The following is a 23,078-nucleotide window of genomic DNA, read 5'->3' on the forward strand; positions in this document are numbered from 1 at the left end:
TCATGTTTTTGGTGGCTCAGAGAAATATTGGTCTTTTTTCATTTACAAGGTTTATGCCTTTATTTTACTTTTATTAAGAGTTTTATTCTGTTTGTTATCTCTTCTCTCTCTAGTATCTTCATTCCTTTGAAGTTAGAACAGAGATAGAAAAACCACAGATGGAGGTTCATTGGCTGGTGCTGCTGAGGTGTGTGACATCTCATAGTGACATTCCTTTGGGAGAGACTCACCATTACTTGTCCTGTCTTCACCTCTCCATATCTTGAAACGAGTTTTAGTTTCAGAGTTTATGAAGTTTTAGGGGATAGAGTCATGCTATTAAAGTCAACATAGCAAACTAAGAAGAGACTCAAGTATACATCAGGATGTTATTGAATTCATTAATAATGAGAAGAATAACTGATAAGAAGACCACATATTATTGTCAGCTGGCCTGCTCTACATGAGCTGAAATTTCAGATTATAATCAAAGGGTTTCTGAGTACACATGGGACTGGAGAAGACTTAATTAGATTATTTTAGCATCACATATCTTCGAGTCATGGTTATCAACTTCTGTCTTATGCATGTGTCTGTCAGGTGGTCCTAATATCAGGTAGGTTAATATTGTTTCTTGGAAAAGCTGTTTGCCACTCTTCCCCACAGTTTTTCTAGCCTTCCAGAGGAACATTTTTCTTCTACTGATTTTTTAAAAATTCAGGCTGATTATGATTAAATTGATATAAGGATCAGTTTCCTGTTTGAGCCAACCAGCCAGGTACAGTTTGAGAGACCATCTTTATTGTGTTTTGGTCATTAGTTTTTTTTGCTCAAAGATTTGACTGTATTTCCATGTTTTAGGTACCCTGGAGTGTCCTAACTCTTCTCTGTACTAATTACTGATTTCTGTTGCCATCGTGCTAAATTTCTAAAATTTCTAGTAGGGTTTTCTACATCTACATCTAGTTTTTACAGCCAATCTATTTCCAAAGTCTAGTTTCACACTTCTAAATACAGATTTATCTAAATACCTAGATATTTCTATTGAGTTATTTCCTATTAATTCCTCAAATAAAAAATACCAAAACTGAAGTTTTCTCAAATCCCTCAAAAACTATATAACCTTTCCTTTTCAATTTCTTTTATGACTGTTTAATCCCTGTCCATTTAGAACATTCTCCTCAATTTTTTTTAGTTATGAAGTTGTCTTGCTTTTTTCTTTGACATTTTATCTACTCCTTTTTCTTTCCATTACTTCCATTCTGTTCTGTGTGGCTTACCTAAGTAATCTCCAAATTCTCCTCATCTTAATCTATCCTATTTTGTCTTTCCTCTCTGAACAGAAACTTTGGTTTATGCATCTTTGATTCTGAAACAGATTTGTCATTATTTTGTGATAACATAATCTGATTTTATTTGATATTTTACACTCTGAACTACCTTAATTGTTAATTTTAATCATTTAGAATATTTATGTGTGCTCTGTTTTTTAGTGTGATGAACAAGTCTGGGGTGAATCGTGTAGTTTGGAAGCGACCTCGGCTCACTCACAATGGACCTGTTAGAAGGAGCACAGTTATTGACCAGATTCCTGTCCTGGCAGTAGCAAGAGCACTTGGTAAGTATGACTTATATTTGCTGAAATCATACTGTATTTTCTACGATATATAGTGGAAAAGTAAAAGGGGAGACTGAGAACTAAATTCTTACTTGGCACGTAATAATGGGGGTAGAAATATGGTATGTTAAATGCTTTAAAATTGAATTGAGGGGAAGGTTAAAGTGTGGATTTCAGTGCCAGTTGCTCTTTGATCACGAATCATGTTCAATGTTTTGCTAATTCGCAGCCATACTTGGGGAAGTATAGGTATGCCCAGACTTGATGTTACCCCTAAAACTATTTTTAAGTGTCCTGCCTTACTATAGCGCTTCATATTTCTTTTTAAGTACCTTCAAGGTTCTATTTTTCTTCAGCTAGCAAAGTAAATTGCCCATGACAAAGTAAAAATAGTTGTTTTGTAGTCCACTGGTTTTGGAAGGAAGGCTAGAGAATTATAGCTATGGAAATACCTTACTATGAATGTTGTGGTTAAGTTTTCTTCTAAAGAAAATTTGTCTTAGGAAATACCAATTTTTCCTTTTCTCCTTCATTCCTCTAACAGATGCTTGAGTACTGGCTTGGTGCCATGCTCTGTGTTAGGCTTTGGAGAGATAATACAGATATACTCTTTCCTCACGGAGCAAGACTATATAGTTGGGGAGACAACAAACAAGTAAGCTTGTAAACGAAATCATTACAAATTGGGAAATACTATAAGAGAAAGAAACAGAGTCCTGTGATAAAGAATAATTTAGAAGGAAAAGTATTTCAGATAGTATGGTGGAAATGCTCCTCTTAGGAAGTGTTATTTTGCTGAGATTTGATGACAGAAGGAGCAATTCTTGTGTGGAGCCTGTGGAGTAATATTCAAGGCATGGATCCTAAATTGCGAAGGAGCTTGGCATATTCTCGGAACTATCGAAAGGCTGGAGTTAGTGAGGCAGACATGGGCCACATTGTAGCAGATGCTTGCATTCTAGTCTGAATGTACTCGGAAGCATTGAAGGAAATTAAACTAAGGAGTAACATCATATCATTTGCATTTTCAAAAGATCAATTTACCTATCATTTTACTATCTCTTGTTCATCTTTGGTGATCAAATGCAAATAGTCCCAGTTTTCATGGAACCTATAACCTACTTGGGGTAATAGTTAATAAACATGAGAAAATTAATCTAAAAAAGATGTCATAAAGGAATTAAACTAGATGATGCACCAGTAATTGGTGGGAGGGGTAGAAGGTAGCAAGGGAGAGCTACTTTAGAGAGGATGATCAGGGAATATTCATTAAAAAGTGATATTTTTAAGGCTTGAAGAGGAAGGGGCCAAGGAAAATCACAGTCAAAGCAGAGCTGTAGCATTCACAAAGCCCATTAGGAAATTAAAGGACATTTGATTTGGTGGTATATAAGATTGTGGGTTGTCCCGTATATATGTTCTTTTCTTACTAAATAATATCCTAATTTCTTTTTGTGAAGTTACATCTCCCCTACCATGTGCAGTCTAAATTTAGACATTCCTATTCAGGGTCCTTTTGTAAAACATAAAAGGTCAGGCATATGACCCCAGCTAGATCAGTCAGATTCTCTATTCCAGGATTTTGAGTTGTGAATCTTGGAAAGACAAACTTTAAGAAGAAGCAGTGGTTAGAATGAATTAATCCTAATGATATTGACCCCCTTCAGTAGTGTGCATTGATATGGTTGGGTTTTCCTACTTAATTGCTTGGACCTGCCCTGTTTCCATACCTGCTTCTCTACCTTCTTGTCTATTATGTAAGCTACTTGGTTGTCTTATCAGTTGCCTTTTTGGCCTAAGTTAACATGAGCTGGAAATTGTCATTAGCAAGCAAAGAATCCTAATGGAGCAAGGGAAGGGCTTGATGTCTTTAAGGAACAGGGTTGAAGCCAGTGAGAGTTAGATGTATAAAGTGAAGGTGGAGATGAAGATATTTACCCAATTAACAAGTGCTGTGCAGGGAGATAGGCGAAAAAGGTGGCAGAGTAGGACGGTGAGGTCGAAACCTCCTCCCACACACACACAGAGGAAGCAACTACAGTAGATACAACTATCCTGGAAGACAACCTGAGGACTGCAGGATAGACCACTTATACCTGGTGGAGAAGAGAAGACCACACAGAGAAGGGTAAAGTGGCAGAGCCATGATTGATCAGGACCCGAGCCCTTTCCCCATCCCAGCCTACAAGAGGGAGGAAGAAGAATGGAGCGGGGAAGGGGATAATTGCTCAGGAATGTTGCATACCTGGCTCTGGAGACCTGCCCTGGGAACATGAGTCCACATTGCATTGGGCCTTGGTGATTAACAGGGCTGGACACCAGGGAGAGTTGGAGCACTTGGGGAGACTGATAGTCCTGCCGCTTGTGGAGGACAGGCATGCTCTGATGGTCCTGCTGAAACCCAACACAGGGGTGCCAGTTTGAAATATTTAACAGGAGTGGGAAGGGTGCCAGAAGGGGGAGGGTTGGACAGAGCTCTCTCTGCGGAAGATAGTGTAGGTGGACGACACTTCCCCAGCCCTCCCTTGGCCCAACAGGTCGGGCACTCTCAGGAGCCTCAGATGCTCTATCCCCCTCACTGGTAGCTCAGTGCTACCCTGCATATCCACCCAGCCCAGCAGTGTCAGGCTTTGCTTCCTGGCAGGTGGAGGAAAACTTTGCTGCATGGTAGGCAGAGGGAAGCTTTCCCAGCTTTGTTGGTCCTAATTCAGCCTATCTGGGGAGGTGCCTATGGGAAGCAGCTCCAAGTGCTCCTTCATCGTTGTGGGCAGCCCAGCCCAGGGTGCACGTGCCCCAGAGCCCACCCCGTTAGCCCAGCAGCACCTCCATTGCTGCAGGGCAGGCAGAGGGTGGCCCTGCCTACAGCAATCCCAGGAGAAGCCCTGCTGCTTAGCTCACAAAGGGCCTGCTGAGGTGAGCTGCCATTTGTGGTGGACTGAGATAGGCCACTGACAGAGGACAAGCAGAAAGGTGGCCTGCACACGACCCAGCAACAGCAGTTTGGGCTCCACTGCAGAAGAGAACCAGGCACTGGAGAGTAAAGAGTCTTGAGCTTTTGGATTCCACAAGACACCTACTTCATAAAACCATTGCTTTCTAGATCAGGAAACATAGCTGATCTCATACAATGGAAGAAATGCAGAAACCCTGACAAAATGAAAAGGCAGGGGAATATGTTCCAAACAAAACTAAAAGACAAGACATCAGAAAGAGGGCTAAATGAAATGGAGATCGCCAATCTTCTACCACTTCAGCATTTTATTAAAAATAATAATAATAAAGAGAGAAATGTGGTATCCACATATAAATCAAGTATAAAAATCAAATTAGTATTCATATTTGAACTGACTGTTTATAGTTCATAATGCATGAGCAAAACCGAAGGTTTCTGTGATGGCTGCCCTTGTACTGTTCACCATGTAAGAACTTATTCACTATGTAAGAATTTGTTCTCCATGTAAGAACTTGTTTGTTATGCCTCAGAAGATTGGAGACTGACGAAAATTAGGCTTGGGGTGGATTAATGATTGTGCATTGAGCATTGACTCCCCTATACAGAATTTTATTGTTGTTAACAACCATTTGATCAATAAATATGAGAGATGCCCTCACACACACACAAAAAAGTATACACTTCAAATGGTAAAATAAAAAGTAACCGGGATGTAATGAATATAGTCAAGATATTGTAACAGCTTGGTATGGTGATAGGTGGTACCTAGAATTGTCATGTATATAAATGTTGAATCACTATGTTGTACACCCAAAACTAATGTAATGTAATACTGTGTGTCAACTACCCTTCAATAAAAAATAATTATCTACAAAAATAAAAAAAAAAGATTTCAAAGTAACAGTCATAAATATGCTTACTGATCTGCAGAAAAGATCTCAGGGAGGACTTCAACAAAGAGGTAGAAAAGTTGAAAAAGAGCCGTCCGAGCTGAAGAATACAGTAACTGAAATGAAATATACAATGGAGGGAATGAATAATAGATTGCTTCAAGTAAAGGAGATAATCAGTGAGATGGAAATTAGAGAACAGAAACACAACTAAGTGGAGGAACTGAGAGAAGAACAATTTCTAGGAGTGAAGGAAGGATAAGAGAGCTCTGTGACCAAATGAAACAATCTTTGCATAGTAGGGGTACCAGAAGAAGAGAGAAACAAAGGGGTAGAAAGTCTCTTTGAAGAAATAATTGCTGAAAAGTTCCCAATCTGGATAAGGAAATAGACACCAAGGTCCTAGAAGCTCAGAGAGCCCTTGAAAAAAAGAACTCCATGAAGACAATACCAAGACATAGAATAACTAAAATGACAAAGATTAAGGATAGGGAGAGGCATTTAAAGCAGTCAGAGAGAAAAAAAGATCACTCACAGGGGAAACTCCATCAGGCTATCAGCAGACTTCTCAGCAGAAACTTTACCGACCAGAAGGGAGTGATTCTTTATTTCTCTCCCTTCTTGTTCCTCCTCCTCCATTCTTTATATGCTAGGTGTTTTATTTTGTGCTCTTTTGTGTCTCCTTTGACTGCTTTTGTGGGTAGTTGATTTTATTTTTTGCCTTTGGTTCGTATTTGGTTGGTCTGCTTTCTTTGCTGTGATTTTATTTTCTCTGGTGACATCTATTTAGCCTTAGGAGTGCTTCCATCTAGAGCAGTCCCTCTAGAATACCCTGCAGAGGTGGTTTGTGGGAGGCAAATTCCCTCAACTTTTGCTTGTCTGGGAATTGTTTAATCCCTCCTTCATATTTAAATGATAATCGTGCTGGATACAGTGTCCTTGGTTCAAGGCCCTTCTGTTTCATTGCATTAAATATATCATGCCATTCTCTTCTGGCCTGTAAGGTTTCTGTTGAGAAGTCTGATGATTGCCTGATGGGTTTTCCTTGTAGGTGACCTTTTTTCTCTCTCTGGCTGCCTTAAATACTCTGTCCTTGTCTTTGATCTTTTCCATTTTAATTATTATATTTCTTGGTGTTGTCCTCCTTGGGTCCTTTCTGTTGGCTTTCATTGTGTAGAGACTATTTCCTCCCCCAGGTTGGGGAAGTTTTCAGCAATTATATCTTCAAAGACACTTTGTATCACTTTTTCTCTCTCTTCTTCTGGTACCCCTATAATGCGAATATTGTTCTGTTTGGATTGGTCACAGAGTTCTCTTAATAATTCTTCTGTTCCTAGAGATACTTTTATCTCTCTCTCCCTCAGCTTCTCTGTATTCCTGTTCTCTGATCTCTATTCCATTAACAGTCTCTTGCACATCGTCCAGTCTGCTCTTAAGACCTTCTGTCAGTTGTTTCATTTCTGTTATCTCCCTCCAGATTTCATCCCTTAGCTCTTGCATATTTCTCTGCAGGTCCATCAGCATGGTTATGACCTTTATTTTGAATTCTTTTTCAGGAAGATTGTTTAAATCTATCTCCCCAGGTTCCCTCTCAGGGGATGTCTGGGTTATTCTTGTCTGTATCAAATTCTTCTGCCTTTTCATGGCGATAGAGGTAGTTGTAGGCAGTTGCCCTGTGTAGCAGCTGGGAGAACAAAGTCCCTTCTTGCTTGCCTGTCGCCTTCCCTTCCTTTGAGAATGGCAAAACCTAGTGGCTTGTGCTGGGCAGCTGTGCACTGATGGGGCCTCTGTGTCTGGTCGTGGCCGCTGCAGAGGATGCTCTGCGTGGCTGCTGTGGGCATGGCTGGTCTCAGTTTGCTGCTCTGCTATGGCAGCGCCATGCAAGAGGGAAAATGGATGGAAGCTGTTTTCCACCATGAGTGGTCTCAGAGCTGCGCTCCCGCTCAGGGGTTTAGGGCACTCAAAGTTCCCTGGGATTCACAGCTGCTGGTCTGAGTGTGCCAGGATGCTTCCATCCAGCTGTGAGGCTCCTGTCCCTTTAAGACATTCAAAAGCACTTGCTTTTCTTTTGTCCCAGGGGTGCCGGTGGTGGGAACCTGCTTATAGGTTTTACTGTTCCGTTTCTGCTAGTATCCAGCACACCACGCACTGTGTGTCTGCGCTCCCGGTGTGGATGACTAGGGCTGGGTATTTAGCAGTCCTGGGCTCCCTCTTCCTTCCCGCTCTGACTCCTCTCCTCCTGCCAGGGAGCTGGGGTGCGGGGCGTGCTCGCGTCCCGCTGGGCCGCGGCTTATATCTTACCCCCTTCGTGAGGCGCTGGGTTATCACAGGTGTAGATGTAGCCTGGCTGTTGTACTGTATCTTCTGGTCTCTCTTTTAGGAATAGTTGTATTTGTTGTATTTTCAAGAATATATATGATTTGGGAGGAGATTTCCACTGCCCTATGCACACCACCATCTTGGCTCCTCCCCAGACCAGAAGGGAGTGGCATGAAATATTTAGTGTACTGAAACTAAGGGACCTTCAACCTCTACCAAGCAAGATATCATTCACATATGAAGAAAAGATTAGAAATTTACCAGGTAAGGCTGAAGGAATCTACAACCACTGAACTGGCATTGAAGGATGTGTTAAAACGACTTCTGTAGATAGAAATGTTCTTAAGCCTAAATAAACCCACAGTAAATGTAGTAGACCAGTTACTTACCAAGCAAGTATGAAATTAAAATAACACAAAAGCAGTAAAAACCAGCTATATACAAAATCAGTGAAGGGATACACCAGAGATGCAAATTATGACATCTAATACATAAAATGTTGAAGAAGAATAAAAAAGAAGCACTTTTAGACTGTGTTTGAATAGAGCAATCATCAACTTAATAGAGTGGTATATAGTTAGAAAACTACACACGAGCCTTATGGTAACCACAAATCTAAAGACTATAAGAAATACACAAACACTAAAAAAGAGAAGTCCAGTAACAACATTAAAGGACACCATCAAGTAGCAAGAGAAGAGTATAAGGAAGAATGGAACAGAAAGGAATTATAAAACAACTAGAGAACAATTAATAAATGGCAATAAATATGTACCAATAATTACCTTAAATGTAAATGGAGTGAATGCATCAATCAAAAGACATAGAGTTGCAGAGTGGATGAAAAAACAAGACCCATCTATATGTAGCCTACAGGAGACGCATTTTAGACCTAAAGACATTCACAGTCTGAAAAATGAAGGGATGGAGAAATATATTACATGAAAATAATAGGGAGAAAACAGGAGTAAAAGTACTTATACAGACACAAAGACTTCAAAACAAGGAAATTAACAAGGCCCCAAGAAAGACACTATGTAATGATAAAGGGGTCAGTTCAATAAGAGGATATAACCATTATTAATATTTCTGCACCCAACACAGGAGCACCTAAACATATAAAAGAAATGCTAAGAGAATTAAAAGGTTAAATAGACTGGAACTCATTCATATTAGGAGACTTTAACATACCACTTATCAATAGATCAACCACACAAAATAAATAAGGAAACAGAGGCACAGAACAACATGTCAGATCAGATGCTCTTGACATATATCTACAGAGCATTCCACCCAAAAGCAGCAGGTTACACATTTTTCTTAGGTCTATATGGAATGTTCTCCAGAATAGGTCACATATTAGGCCATAGAAAGACCGTCAATAAATTTAAAAAGATTGAAATTGTATCAAGCAACTTCTCACACCACAATGGTATAAAACTAGAAATAAATTACCCAAAGATAAAAAAGCCCACAAACACATGGAGACTAAACAATGTGCTTCTAAAGAAGATTGAAGAGAATCAGTGGATGAACAAACAAATCAAAACAAGTAAAGCAATACAAGGAGACAAATGTATATAAAAATACAATAGTCCAAATTTGTGGGATGCTGATAAAGTGGTTCTAAGTGAGAAGTACACAGCAATACAGGCCTACCTGAAGAAACAAGAACAATCCCAAATGAACCGTCTAAATTCACAATTAAAGAAACTAGAAAAAGAAGAACAGATGAAACGCAACGTTACTAGAGGAGGGACATAATAAAAATCAAAGCAAAAATAAATAAAATCAAGAAGAATAAAACAATAGAAAAAGTCAGTGAAACCAAGAGCTGGTTCTTTGAGAAGATAAACAAAGAGACAAACCTTTAGCCTGACTTCCAAGAAAAAAGAGACAGTACACACATAAGCAAAATCAGAAATGAAGATGGAAGAGTCACAACAGATACCACAGAAATACAACAGATTATTAGAGAATTCTATGAAGAACTATGTGCCAATAAATTAGGAAATCTAGGAGAAAAGGACCTATTCCTAGAGAAATAAAACCCTCCAAGATTGATCCAGGAAGAAACAGAAAATCTGTACTAACCAATTACCAGCCGCAAAATTGAACTGGTAATCAAAAAACTCCCAACAAACAAAAGACAGGACCAGATGGTTTCGCAGCTGAATTCTACCAAACATGTAAAGAAGAGCTAATACCCATCCTTCTTAAAGTATTTCAAAAAGTAGAAGATGGAATACTTCCAAACTCATTCTGTGAGGCCAGGATCAATCTTAATACCAAAAGCAGAAAAAACAGTACAAAAAAAGAAAATTTTAGACCAATATCCTGATGAACATTGATACAAAAATCCTCAGCAATATATTGGCAAACCAAATTAAAAAATGCAACAAAAGAATCATCTAACACAGGCAAGTAGAATTTATTCCAGCGGTGCAAAATGGTACAATATTTGCAAATCAATCAATATCATACCCTACATTAACAAAAACAAAGATAGAACCACAACTCAGTAGATGCTGAAAAGGCATTTGACAAAATTGAACATCCATTCGTGATAAAAAATGCTTAACCACATGGACATAGAGGGTACATACCGCAATATAATAAAGCCATATATGACAAACCCACAGTTAACATCATACTCAATGGTGAAAAACTGAAAGCTTTTCCTCCAAGATCAGGAACAAGACAAGAATGTCCAGTCTATTTTTATTCAACAAAGTACTGCAGGTCCTAGCCACAGCAGTCAAAAAAGATAAAGAGATAAAAGTCATTCAAATTGGTAAGGAAGAAATTACTGTTAATGATTGCAGATGACATATACAGAGAACTGTAAAGACTTCACAAAAATACTGTTGGAACTAATAACTAGATTCAGCAAAGTTAAAAGTTAGAAAATGAATACACAGAAACATGCTGCTTTCCTGTATACTAACAATGAACTAGCAGAAAGAGAAATAAGGAAAACAATTCCATTGACAATTGCAGTAAAAAGAAGAAAATACCTAGGAAGGAACATAACCAAGGAGGTAAAAGACTTATACCCTGAATACTATAAGACACTCATGAGAGCAATTAAAAGAAGACAGCAACAAATGGAAATCTACCCCATGCTTTTGGATCGAAAGAAATAATACTGCCAAAATGACTGTCCTGCCCAAAGCAGTCTACAGATTTGATGCGATCCCTATCAAAATATGAATGACAGTTTTCAATGAACTAGAGCAAATAAGCCTAAAATTCATACAGAACCATAAAAGACCCTGAATAGCCAAAAGAAAGAAGAACAAAATGGGGGTGGGGTATTATGCTCACTGACTTCAAGCTCTACTTCAGAGCTACGGTAATCAAAACAATGTGGTACCAGCACAAGGACAGACCCATCGATCAATAGAACAGAATAGAGAGTCCAGATAGAAGCCCATGCATCTGTGGTCATGTAGTAAATAATAAAGGAGTCATGGATATACAATGGGGAAAAGACAGCCTCTTCAACAAATGGTGTTGGCAAAACTGGACAGCTACATGTAAGAGAATGAACCTAGATTTTTGTCTAACTCCACACACAAAATTAAACTCAAAATGGATCAAAGACTTGAATATAAGTCGTGAAACTGTAAAACTCATAGAAGAAAACATAGGCAAAATCTCTTGAGTATAAACATGAGCAACTTTTTTCCTGAACACATCTCCTTGGGAAAGGGAAACAAAATAAAAAAATGAACAAATGGGACTCCATCAAGCTAAAAAACTTCTGTACAGCAAAGGACACCATCAGAACAAAAAGGCATCCTGCAGTATGGGAAAATATATATTCGTAAATGACTCATCTGACAAGGGTTTAACATCCAACATATGTTAGGGACTCACATGCTTCAACACCAAAATAAGAAATAACCTAATTTAAAATTGCATGTCTGACCTGAACAGACATTTCTCCAAAGAAATACAGATGGTCAACAGGCACAGGCTCCACATTGCTAATCATCAAGGAAATGGAAATCAAAGCCACAGTGAGATTATCACCTCACACCAGTCAGTTTGGCCACTATCCAAAAGATAAGAAATAGCAAGTATTGGCAAGGATGTGAGAAAAAGGGAACCCTCCTGCAGTGTTGGTGGGAATGTAAATTGGTGCAGCCACTGTGGAAAGCACTATGGAGGTTCCTCACAAAAGGAAAACTAGAAATGTCGTATGACCCAGTAATTCCACCTCTAGAAATTTACCAGAAGAAAACAAAGTTTCTCATTCAAAAAGAAACATGCACCCTTATGTTTATTGTCACATTATTTACAATAGCCAAGATACAGAAGCAACGATCATGTCCATCAATAGGTGAATGGGTAAAGAAGATGTGGTACCTACACACAATGGAATATTTTTAGCCATAGAAAACAGAGAACTTCCTGCCACTTGCAACAATATGGGTGGATCTAGAGGGTATTATGCTCAGTGAAATAATCCATGCAGAGAAAGACATATACTACATGATTTCACTTATTTATGGGATATAAAAACAAAACAAAACAAACAAAAGCAGTAGACTCACAGACACTGAGAAATGACTGGTGATTACCATGGGTGGGGGTTGGGGTTGATGGGTGGGAGGTGAGGGGGATAAAGGGGCATAAAAATTCTCAATCATAATATAAGTTGGTCATGGGTATGGTAATAGAGCATGGAGACTATAGCCACTGATTTTGTAACATCTTCCTATGCTGACGGTAACTGTTCTAGGTGGGTGAGGATATAATAATATGGGTAACTGTTGAACCACCGTTTTGTATACTTGAAATCAGTAAAGGATTATATACCAACTGTATTTCTTTAAAATAAAAAATTAAAGAAGGGGTATGCAGGCCAAGGTAAGGTGTTTGGTAAAGACACTATGGGTAGTAGGCAAAATCTGAATCCTATAGGCTTTCTTAGACCATGACAGAAATTTTATTTTAAATGCTTTTGGAAAGGGATTGGCTCCACATCCCTTCCCAAGGGGTGGAAGGTAAGGGAGGAAATGTACCACAGTGGCTAAGAGAAAAAGTTTGGAGCCAAAATTCACAATGCTTTTATTTACCGTACAGACTTTGGCAAATTAATATATTGTGACACAGTTTTTTTGTCTGTAAGATGGTGCTAATAATGGTACCTACCTCATACTGTTGTATTAGATGACTTAATACATGTGAAGTTCTTAAAAGTAGTGCCTGGTACATAGTAGATGCTCTATAAATGTTTGCTGTTACTATTGTTTGTTGAAGTAGGTCAGTGGCATGATCCAGTTTGTTTTTGGCCAGTAGTTCAAATGCACAGGGAGGAGCCTCTGCTACGTCCCTGTAGCTGCTGTAGGCAGGGCCCCATTCTGGCTCTCCTGGCGCGATGGGGGAGTACATCAGGTGTGTGAGAACAGTGCTTGCTGGGAGGAAGGAGCAGGAGGCTGAGAATCGCATTTGGGGGCCGCAGCGCTGCGTTCCTAGCCAGCGGGATGGAGCATCTGAAGCTCTTGAAAGTTCTCAACCTGCTGGGCCGAGTTTGCTGGGACGATTTTGTCCACTTGCCCTTTCCCCTGAGCAGCAAGCTCTGTGTGATCCTTGCCCTGTTAGTGCCCCTCTTACTGTTGGGTAGTCTTTTAAAGTGCCACCTTTCTTTTGTCCCCTATAAGTGTCTGGAATCTCAGTCTCTCCAAGTATTCCATCTGTCTTTGCTTTCCAGCCCCACTAATCTCCAGAGCAGATGTCCAGGGCTGGGTGTTCAGCAGTCCTGGGCTTCGACTCCCTCCCTGCTTCATTTCTTTTCTGCCTGTGATCTGCAGTGGGGGGAGGGAGGGCTTGGGTCCCACCGGATCGCATCTTTGTTACTTAACCCTTTTCTATGACGTCTTCTCTTTTCCATAGATGTAGGCAGTCTGTTCTGCAGTCTTTGGGTTGCTCTTTCAGGATTAGTTGTATTTGCTGTCTTTCCATGTTATATGTGGTTTCCAGAGGAGGTTTCTGCCTCCCTTCTCATGCCACCATCTTTTTCTCATCTCTCGCCTCCTGGCTTTAGAGCTTTAAAGGACGGGATGACTTTGTTAGAACTAATAGCTAATTTCTTTCAAGTTGAAGCTAATATTCATTGACTATTCCAAATATCTTAAGGCCCTTAAGAATTATGCTCACTCTACTCTGCCTGTGTTGTATAAATGGGAAAATAAAGCCTGGATGATAACATACTATTTACAATATAGTTTCCTGAATATCTTAGGCTCACTGTTGAGACCTACTGCTCAGGAAAAAAAAGATTCTTTTCAAAATGTTGCTGCTTATTGATAATGCACCCGGTCAACCAAAAACTCTGATGGAGATATACAATGAGATGAATGTCTTTTTCATGCCTACTAACACAGCATCTATTCTGAAGTCTATGGATCAAGGAGTCATTTTTGACTTTGAAGTCTTGTTATTTAAAAAATATATTTCATAAGGCTATACCTGCCATAGGCAGTGATTGCTCTGATGGATTTGGGCAAAGTAAACGTAAATCTTCTGGAAAGGATTCACCATTCTAGATACCATTAAGAACATTCAGGATTCATGGTAAGAGGTCAAAATATCAACATGAATAGGATTTTTGAAGAAGTGGGTTCCAACCGTCATGGATAGCTTTCAAGGATTCAGGACATCAGAGGAGGATGTAACTCAGATGTGGTGGAAAAAGTGAGAGAACTAGAATTAGAAGTGGCACCTGAAGATGTGACTGAACTGCTGCAGTCTCATGATAAAGTTTTAATGGATAAGGAGATGCTTCTTACGGGTGAACAAAGTGGTTTCTTGAGATGGAATCTTCTTCACAGCAGTGAAGATGCTGTGAAGATTGCTGAAATGAGAACAAAGGATTTAAAATACTCTATAAACTTAGTTCATAAAGCAGTGATAGTATTTGAGATAGTTGATCCCAATATTGAAAGAAGTTCTTCTGTATAAAATGCTGTCAAATGGCATCACATGCTACAGAGAAACTGAAAGGAAGAATATACGTCATTGTTGTCTTACTTTAAGAAATCTGCATAGCCGCTGCAGCCTTCAGCAATCATTGCAGATGAGAAAACCACCATCAACATCAAGGCATGACCCTCCACCAGCAAAAAAGATTATGACTTGCTGAAAGCTCAGGTGATGGTTAGCAATAACAAAATTTTAAAGATATGTACATTGTTCTGTAGACATAATGCCATCTCACACTTTATAGCCTGTAGTATAAATATTTCTATATGCACTGCGAAAAAAAAAAAAATCATTTGATTGCCTTTATTGCAGTAGTCTGGAATCAAATATACAATATCTCCGAGAGGTATGCCTGTATTGCTACATTTCTCCCCAAAGTTATTGTGCCTGGTTATTAAAATCCCACTGTATTAGTGACTTACTGCTGTCTAACAGAATACTCCCAAACTTAGCAGTGTAAAACATTATCCCACATGGTTTCTGTGGCTCAGGAACCTGGGAGTAGCTTAGCCTAGGTGGTTCCAGCTCAGGGTCTCTCGCATGGTTGCAGTCAAGATGTCATTTATAGCTGTGGTCATCTAGCTATGGGACATTTGCTTCTAGGATGGCTTACTTATATTGTTGTTGGCAGTATTCCTCAGTTCTTTGCCCTGTGGGCCTCTTCTTAGGGTTGCTTGAATGTCTTCATGCTGTGACAGCTGGCTTCCCCAGGTGGGTAATCCAAAAGAGCAATGCGGTAGCCACAGTGTGTTTTTATGATCTCGTGTCATAAGTGATACATCATTAGTCATCCTTATTTGTGAGCACTGAGACACTAAATTCTAGCCCACTCTTAAAAGAAGGGGAATTAAGCCCTGCATAAAAAGAGTATCAGAGAATTTGTGCACATATTTAAAAACCACACGCAGAGTTCACACTTCTTCGATTGTTCATTCATTCACGAAATACTTATTAAGTACCTGCTATGTGCCAGGTACTGGGGACTCAGCAATGAACAAAACAATAAAAAATTCCTGGACTAATGGAAATCTCTTCTGTGAAGAGAAAACAGATAATAAACTAAAATAGTGGCATACAGAAGGCATTCAAAGACTTGCAATTGAATGAGGGATTGACTGTAGATAGAAAAGGGGAAAAGGTCCACTGACTATAAGCCCTGAGATACTCTCAATGTGAAGACGTGGGGGTATGAATGGAGGAACAAGGCAAAACAAAAGTGAGAAAGAGCCACAAGTGAAATAGAAAGTAATTCAGTGGAGAGTGTCTTAAAAGCTAAATGAAGAAAGTTGTTGAAGAAGTTGTTCAGGAAAGTTGTTCAAGTTTGTTAAAAAATAAGACATATACTTTGCTAAATGTCAATTATACCCAATTTTAAGAAATATATTTTATTTCATTTTATTTTGTTTGGTTTGGTTTTGTTATCATTAATCTAAAATTACATGAAGAACATTATGTTTACTAGGCTCCCCCTTCACCAAGTCCCCCCGACAGACCCCTTCACAGTCACTGTCCATCAGCATAGTAAGATGCTGTAGAATCACTACTTGTCTTCTCTGTGCTGCCCAGTGCTCCCCGTGCTCACTCCATACTATACATGCTAATCGTAATGCCCCCTTTCTTTTTCCCCGCCCTTATCCCTCCCTTCCCATCCATCCTCCCCAGTCCCTTTCCCTCTGGTAACTGTTAATCCATTCTTGGGTTCTATGATTCTGCTGCTGTTTTGTTCCTTCAGTTTTCCTTTGTTCTTATACTCCACATATGAGTGAAATCATTTGATACTTGTCTTTCTCGGCCTGGCTTATTTCACTGAGCATAATACCCTCTAGCTCCATCCATGTTGTTGCATATGGTAGGATCTGTTTTTTTCTTACGACTGAGTAATGTTCCATTGTGTATACGTACCAAATCTCCTTTATCCATTCATCTACTGATGGACATTTAGGTTGCTTCCATATCTTAGCTATTGTAAATAATGCAGTGATAAACATAGGGGTGCATCTGTCTTTTTAAACCTGGAGTGCTGCATTCTTAGGCTAAATTCCTAGAAGTGGAATTCCTGGGTCAAATGATATTTCCATTTTGAGCATTCTGGTGAACCTCCATACTGCTTTCCACAATGGTTGAACTAATTTGCATTCCCACCAGAAGTGTAGGAGGGTTCCCCTTTCTCCACAACCTCGCCAACATTTGTTGTTGTTTGTCTTTTGGATGGTGGCGATCCTTACTGGTGTGAGGTGATATCTCATTGTGGTTTAATTTGCATTTCTCTGATGGCAAGTGATGTGGAGCATCTTTTCATGTGTCGGTTGGCCATTTGAATTTCTTCTTTGGAGAACTGTCTATTCAGCTCCTCTAGCCCATTTTTTAATTGGATTATTTGCTTTTTGTATGTTTGAGGTGTGTGAGCTCTTTATATATTTTGGATGTCAATCCTTTATCGGATCTGTCATTTATGAATATATTCTCCCATACTGTAGGATACCTTTTTCTTCTATTGATGGTGTCCTTTGCTGTACAGAAGCTTTTTAGCTTGATATAGTCCCACTTGTTCATTTTTGCTTTTGTTTCCCTTGCCCAGGGAGATATGTTCATGAGGAAGTCACTCATGTTTATATCCATGAGATTTTTGCCTATGTTTTTTTCTAAGAGTTTTATGGTTTCATGACTTACATTCAGATCTTTGATCCATTTCGAATTTACTTTTGTGTATGGGGTTAGACAGTGATCCAGTTTCATTCTCTTACATGTAGCTGTCAAGTTTTGCCAGCACCATCTGTTGAAGAGACTGTCATTTCCCCTATTGTATGTCCATGGCTCCTTTATCGAATATTAGTTGACCATATATGTTTGGGTTAATGTTTGGAGTCTCTATTCTCTTCCACTGGTGTGTGGCTCTGTTCTTGTGCCAGTATGAAATTGTCTTGATTACTGTGGTTTTATAGTAGAGCTTGAAGTAGGGGAGTGAGTCCCCCCCCCCCACTTTATTCTTCCTTCTCGGGATTGCTTTGGTTAATCGGGGTCTTTGGTGGTTCCATATGAATTTTTGAACTATTTGTTCCAGTTCATTGAAGAATGCTGTTGGGAATTTGATAGGGATTGCATCGAATCTGTATATTGCTTTGGGCAGATGGCCATTTAATTCTTCCTAGCCAGGAGCTTGGGATGAGTTTCCATTTGTTAGTGTCCTCTTTAATTTCTCTTAAGAGTATGTTGTAGTTTTCATGGTATAGGTCTTTCACTTCCTTGGGTAGGTTTATTCCTAGGTATTTTATTCTTTTTGATGCAATTGTGAATGGATTTGTTTTCCGATTTCTCTTTTTTTATTTCATTGTAAGTGTATAGGAAAGCCACAGATTTCTGTGTGTTAATTTTGTATCCTGCAACTTTGCTGAATTCCGATATTAGTTCTAGTAGTTTTGGAATGGAGTCTTTAGGGCTTTTTATGTACAATATCATGTCATCTGCAAATAGTGACAATTTGACTTCTTCTTTACCAATCTGGATTCCTTGTATTTCTTTGTTTTGTCTAATTGCCATGGCTAGGACCTCCAGTACTATGTTGGATAACAGTGGGGAGAGTGGACATCCCTGTCTTGTTCCCGATCTCAGAGGAAAAGCTTTCAGACTCTCGCTGCTCAATATGATGTTAGCTGTGGGTTTATCATATATGGCCTTTATTATGCTGAGGTACTTGCCCTCTATGCCCATTTTGTTGAGAGTTTTTATCATGAAAGGATGTTGAATTTAGTTGAATGCTTTTTCAGCATGTATGGAGATGATCATGTGGTTTTTTTCCTTCTTTTTGTTGATGTGGTGGATGATGTTGATAGATTTTCGAATGTTGTACCATCCTTGCATCCCTGGGATGAATCCCACTTGGTCATGGTGTATGATCCTCTTGATGTATTTTTGAGTTCGGTTTGCTAATATTTCGTTGAGTATTTTTGCATTTACGTTCATCAGGGATATTGGTCTGTAGTTTTCTTTTTTGGTGGGGTCTTTGGCTGGTTTTGGTATTAGAGTGATGTTAGCTTCATAGAATGTGTTTGGGAGTATGCCCTCCTCTTCTATTTTGTGGAAAACTTTAAGGAGAATGGGTACTATGTCTTCTCTGTATGTCTGATAAAATTCCGAGGTAAATCCATCTGGCCCGTCTATTGTTTTATTCTTCTCAATTTTATTTATTTCTTCTGTGATCTTTATTATGTTCCTCCATCTGCTGAGCTTAGGCCTCATTTGTTCTTCTTTTTCCAATTTTGATAATTGTGACATTAGACTATTAATTTGGGATTGTTTTTCGTTCTTTAAATATGCCTGGATTGCTATATACTTTCCTCTTAAGACTGCTTTTGCTGCGTCCCATAGAAGTTGGGGCATTGTTTTTTATTGTCATTTGTTTCCATATATTGCTGGATCTCCATTTTAATTTGGTCGTTGATCCATTGATTATTTAGGAGCACGTTGTTAAGCCTCCATGTGTTTGTGAGCCTTTTTGCTTCCTTTGTACAATTTATTTCTACTTTTATACCTTTGTGGTCTGAAAAGTTGGTTGGTAGGATTTCAATGTTTTGGAATTTACTGAGGCTCTTTTTGCGGCCTAGTATGTGGTTTATTCTGGAGAATGCTCCATGTGCACTTGATAAGAATGTGTATCCTGTTGCTTTTGGCTGTAGAGTTCTATAGATGTCTATTAGGTCCATCTGTTCTAGTGTGTTGTTCAGTGCCTCTGTGTCCTTACTTATTTTCTGTCTTCTGGATCTTTCTTGAGGAGTGAGTGGTGTGTTAAAGTCTCCAAAAATGAATGCATTGCATTCTATTTCCTCCTTTAATTCTGTTAGTTTTTGTTTCACAAAGATTGGTGCTCCTGTAGTGGGTGCATATATGTTTATAATAATTATATCCTCTTATTGGACTGAGCCCTTTATCATTATGTAATGTCCTTCTTTATCTCTTGTTACTTTCTTTGTTTTGAAGTCTATTTTGTCTGATACTAGTATTGCAACACCTGCTTTTTTCTCTCTTTTGTTTGCATGAGATATCTTTTTCCATCCCTTGACTTTTAGTCTGTGCATGTCTTTGGGTTTGAGGTGAGAGTCTCTTGTAAGCAGCATAATAATGGGTCTTGCTTTTTCATCCATTCTATTACTCTGTGTCTTTTGATTGGTGCGTTCAGTCCATTTACATTTAGGGTGATTATTGAAAGATATGTACTTATTGCCATTGCAGGTTTTAGATTCGTGGTTTCCAGAGGTTCACGGTTAGCTTGTTTACTACCCTACTCTCTGACTTAACTCGCTTATTGAGCTATTATAAACACAGTCTGATGATTATTTCTCTCCCTTCTTATTCCTCTTCCTCAATTTTTCATATGTTGGGTGTTTTGTTCTGTGCTCTTTTTAAGAGTGCTCCCATCTAGAGCAGTCCCTCTAAGATACCCTGTAGAGGTGGTTTGTGGGAGGCAAATTCCCTCAACTTTTGCTTGTCTGGGAATTGTTTAATTCCTCCTTCATATTTGAATGATAATCGTGCTGGATACAGTATCCTTGGTTCAAGACCCTTCTGTTTCATTGCATTAAATACACCATGCCATTTTCTTCTGGCCTGTAAGGTTTGTGTTGAGAAGTCTCATGATAGCCTGATGGGTTTTCCTTTGTAGGTGACCTTTTTTCTCTCTCTGGCTGCCTTTAATACTCTGTCCCTGTCCTTGATCTTTGCCATTTTAATTATTATGTGTGTTGGTGTTGTCCTCCTTGGGTCCCTTCTATCTGTTATTCTTTGTTCTTCCGTAGTCTGAGCAACTATTTCCTCCCCCAGTTTGGGGAAGTTCTCAGCAATTATTTCTTCAAACGCACTTTCTATCCCTTTTTCTCTGTCTTCCTCTTCTGGTACCCCTATAATGCGGATATTGTTCCTTTTGAATTGGTCACACAGTTCTCTTAATATTGTTTCATTCCTGGAGATCCTTTTATCTCTCTCTGCGTCATCTTCTATGCGTTCCTGTTTTCTGGTTTCTATTCCATCAATGGCCTATTACATCTTATCCATTCTGCTTATAAATCCTTCCAGACATTGTTTCACTTCTGTAATCTCCCTCTGGACGTCATCCTTTAGCTCTTGTATATTTCTCTGCAGCTCTGTCAGCATGTTTATGATTTTTATTTTGAATTATTTTTCAGGGAAACTGGTTAGGTCTGTCTGTGCAGATCCTCTCTCAGGTGTTGTCTGAACTATCTTGGTCTGGACTAAATTTTTTTGCCTTTTCATGGTGATAGCGGTGGCTGTAGGCAGGTTGCGGGTGTGTCAGCTGGGAGAAGAAAGTCCTTTCCTGTTTGCTAGATGCCTTGCCCTTCTCTGCTGCCTGTGTCGGTTACCCGCACTCCTGGTGCAGCAACCGGGTTACTCCCCTATGCTGCTGTGGGTGGGGTCTCCATCAGAGCAGCGCCGAACCCTGCGGGAAGTGGCAGGCATGCCAGGTGTGCTCCTCTGCAGTAGCGGCGCCCCTGCCAGGCATCTGTGTGCCAGCAGCAGCCTTTGGGTCTGGCCTGGGTGGCTGTGCATTGGGCTGGGATTCTGGTCGGCTTCTGGGAGCGTTCCTGCTCCCTCTGGCTCTGCTGCAGGTGCGTGCAGGGCTCTCCCACGCGGGCCTCTTCTGGGATACTCTGGCTCTACTGCCGCAGGTGCACGTGAGCTGCACCCGGGCTGTTCGGTTGTGATTTGCTCCGGGTCCCTTCCAGTGGTGCTGCCACTGGCACGCGCTGGCTCTCTCCCACTACTGCGCCAGTGTTTCAGGGTCCGCGCCAGTTGGAGGAATGACTGGCAGGCTGCTTAGTGCTGTGAGGGGCTTCAGAGCTGCGCTGCCTCCCCAGGGCTTACGGTGCCTAAGGTTCCCCGGGATTCCCAGCTCCTGGCTAAGTGTGCAGGGATGACTTCGTCCAGCCATGGCGTCCCTGTCTCTTTAAGACTTGCAGAAAGCACTCGCTTTTCTTTTGTCTCGGGGTACTGGTTGTGGGGACCTGCCCACAGGTTTTGCTTTTCCATTTCTCTAATATCCAGCACCCCATGCACCTTGTGTCTGCGATCCGGGTGCGAATTTCGAGAGCTGGTTGTTTAGCAGTCCTGGGCTTTCACTCCCTCCCCGTTCCAACTCCTTTCTTCCCAACCTGGTTTTGGGGTGGGGGAGTGTTCAGGTCCCGCCTGGCCATGGCTTGTATTTTGCCCCCTTCGTGTGATGTTAAGTTCTCACAGATGTAGATGTCTCCTGGCTGTTGTACTGCATCCACTGGTGTCTCTTTTAGGAATAATTGTATTTATTGTATTTTCATAAATATATATGTTTTGGGGAGGAGATTTCCTCTGAACTCCTCACGCCGCCATCATCCTGTGATCCCTGTATCTTACCCTTTTAACGAGATGCTGAGTTCTTGCAGATGTAGGTGTAGCCTGGCTATTGTACTGTATCTTCTGCGCTCTCTCTTAGGAATAGTTGTATTTGCTGTAGTTTCAAAATATGTATGGTTTGGGGAGATTTCCACCACCCTACTCACACTGCCATCTTGAGAATCTCCTCTTCACTGCTGAATTTTGTCAAACATTTAGTGAATACCTAATACCCAACCTCCTTAAAGTTTTCCAAAAAGTACAAGAGGAGGGAATACTACCAAACTCATTCTCTGAGGCCAGCATCACTCTAATACCAAAACCAGGTAAAGACACCACAAAAAAAAGAAAATTACAGACCAATATCCCCGGTTTGGGTCAGGCCATTAAACAGTACGATAGGACATCTGGAGCCATGTGTTCCTAAGAGCTTGCTATGATGTTTAAATTTGTCATTGAGAAAGAGGGCACCTGCTTTGACAGGAAGCTCCATCCTGGCCTTGCAAACAACAAAGCAGTTTAAGGTGAGATGTTTACCAAAAGTCATATCCTAATGCTTGGTATGGGGAATTCCTGGGGTTACAATTTTAGGTTTGGATAATCTTAGCCTAGCCTTGTTCTTATAGAGCAAATGAAAATAAAATGAACTAACCAAGAATCTAAATTGAAATGCAAATAACACTCAGTTGTTACTCTGAGTAACATGTTACTCTGTCCTGGAAAATTTACCTAGCTCCTCCTCCCCCACATTCCTCACCTAGCATTTTTTCACCATTCTGATCAGGACAAATAAAAAAATGAAATCCAAAGAAGCCATTCTACTGCTGGGTAACAGCCTCTGCATGATGCTTGATGAAGAAGAATGTCTGACACTTGTTCCCCCTTCCCCCAGCACCTGGTGCAGTGGGGATTTCACTTATTAGGGTCTCCAGTCTCATATGCAGGACTG

At 40.1% G+C, this 23,078-nt stretch overlaps 1 pseudogene; it reads left to right on the forward strand.

Annotated features, from left to right (window-relative positions):
• Positions 1-23,078, forward strand: part of LOC130683541 (protein phosphatase 1D-like) — a 105,877-nt pseudogene that overhangs the window by 23,060 nt on the left and 59,739 nt on the right.

This window comes from Manis pentadactyla, chromosome 4 (assembly GCF_030020395.1).
Source record: "Manis pentadactyla isolate mManPen7 chromosome 4, mManPen7.hap1, whole genome shotgun sequence".
Taxonomy (NCBI): domain Eukaryota; kingdom Metazoa; phylum Chordata; class Mammalia; order Pholidota; family Manidae; genus Manis; species Manis pentadactyla.